Below are 2,623 nucleotides of genomic sequence, written 5' to 3' on the forward strand. Positions count from 1 at the left end.
AGCTGCCATGTAAGACTTGTTGGCCGGCCGTGATCTAAGATTTAATCCCACGAGTAAGGGACGAGGTGTGATCCGTCGCCTTTATCCGCCACGTTACCGCCTAACCTCGTTTAAGGCGTCGGGGCCCGGCTCTCATCTTAGATGCAGGTGCTTTCGGGGACACTCCTACTTCCTCTCCCTGGATTGCCATTGCCCTGATTTATATACTATTTCCCGTTTCAATGCTAGTGTCGTGATCTGTGTCCTGTTTATATTTCTGGCTCTGAGAGCGTGGTATCAGTCTCAAGATGAGTTTATCTTGTATTTTTTTCACCAAGAATATGAATGTGTACGTGTGTTATTATTGTTATGATTATGATTGCAAGGAGAGCCGTCATTTTGCCTTGTACCAGCGCCGTTGGCCACGCCCACCGGACACGCGCCTCGGGAGCCCCAGGTCGTTTCCCACGCTGTGCGACCCAGGCCTGCAATTGTTGTAATCTACACCTGTACTTCAATTCCCTTGTGGACAATTAAATGCAACATTCAACTATATTCTATGTATATATGTTCTGTACCTTAACGTTGTCGGTATTTGAAAAACTAATAGCATTAGATGAATATTACTAATACATATGTGGATATAAATGCAGTTCAGGGTAATTGCAGACTCACGCTTCGACAAGGACGTAATATCCTCGAAATAATACACAAAGCCAAGATTGCCGTTTACCACGTACTCACGTAACCACTGTGCGGCGAAGGCAAGTAGACGGCGCTCATTATTACGGTGTTCCCTCTTTGGTCGTCATTATATTATCATGCAAGCATATAGAAGGGGTAAAGGATCTTCCAGTTGTATGTTACGTTATATTCTGACTGACAGATGTGGTAATTTCTCGCCAAGACGTACGTACGAGTATTGATTGTAAAAAAAATACAGCTAACATTGTTAGCTCTGATAATCCTTACGGGACATTTTTTGTCGCTCATTTACTTACGCTTTACTACTGATTAGCATTTAATTAGCGTACGCGCTACTACGGCTTGCCCGCTTCCATGTCACCCTTGATTTTTCTTACGCCTTTCGTGCCACTACTTCGTCCTTCTGCACACCTTTGATGAATCAGACTCCCTTTGTAGCGTGCATGTGTAGAGGAGGTAGAGTGTGGATACGCTTTAGTCTCTAAAGAAGTGTCGCAAGGGCTCACTTGGCTCGCGAAAGAAAGGTCTCAAGATGACCGTATCGCCTCATCCCCTCACGGGACCCCCCCCCCACTCCTCCTCCCTGATCCCTTCCTCTTGGCCCTTTCCTCTTTTTGACACACGATAGCATCCTCTCCCTGCGCGTGAGTGGGGCAGCCAGCTCCTCTCGTTCCCCTCGCAGACGTGCTATCCTGATTCATTTCCCCTAAGACACGTGGCAGTTTCTCCCCTCTCGCCCCGTGCATGGCATCTACTTCCCTCATGCACTGGCCACTTCTTCTCCTCGATGCCTTATGCAAAGGGTATATAAGAGTTAATATCTACGAGTCAATTAAGCACGGAGGAGCTCGTCTTCCCGCTCTTCCTTCGTGACAGATGCTTACATCTTAAAACTGCCAATCTGGCGTGATGGACTGGGAAACCGGGAGCTCCTGTGGGGGTGGCTGCCGAGAGATGGGGAGGGGGGAGGGGGAGGGATTTATCAACACCTGCATCTCCCCTTTAACATCATTCCATTAACCTGTCGCCTTAGGACGTGTCGTCCGCTTCGTGACACTTGTTGTTGCACACTCGCTCTCATCCTCCCTTTTTCTCTTCTCCCCTCTTTCTTTCCTTAGTCCATCGTATCTTCCTTGCACTCCAGCTCGTCTTTCTTCCTCTTCTTTATTTTTTTCTCTGCTTTCGTAGTTCCCTCTTTTTGCTCGCTCTCTCTCTCTCTCTCTCTCTCTCTCTCTCTCTCTCTCTCTCTCTCTCTCTCTCTCTCTCTCTCTCTCTCTCTCTCTCTCTCTCTCTCTCTCTCCCTCCCTCCCTCCCTCCCTCCCTCTCTCCTTCCCTCCCTCTGTGTGTGTGTTTGTTTGTTTGTTTGTATGTTTGTTTCTTTGTATGTGTGTGCTTGTGTGTGTGTATGTATGTATGTATGTATGTATGTATGTATGTATATTGGTATATAGATGTATGTGTAATATATATATATATATATATATATATATATATATATATATATACTATATATGTATATATATATTATATACATATCTATATTATCTACATATATATTATGTACTATTATATATATTATATATATATATATATATATATATCTATATAATTATATATTTATATATATATATGCTATATAATAACATAATTTATTTACATATATATATATATTTTTTCTCTCTCTCTCTCTCTCTCTCTCTCTCTACTCTCTCTCTCCTCTATATTAATATATTATAATATATATATATATATATATATTATATATATACACACACACAGCACACACACCACACCCACACACACACCACCACACCCACACACACCACATCACACACACACCAACCCCCAAACCCCCACACACACCACCACACACAAAACACACACACACACCACACACCACACCACAAAAAAACACACACACACACACACACAGTTTGTA

Source organism: Penaeus monodon, chromosome 16 (genome assembly GCF_015228065.2).
Source record: "Penaeus monodon isolate SGIC_2016 chromosome 16, NSTDA_Pmon_1, whole genome shotgun sequence".
NCBI classification, from domain to species: Eukaryota; Metazoa; Arthropoda; class Malacostraca; order Decapoda; family Penaeidae; genus Penaeus; species Penaeus monodon.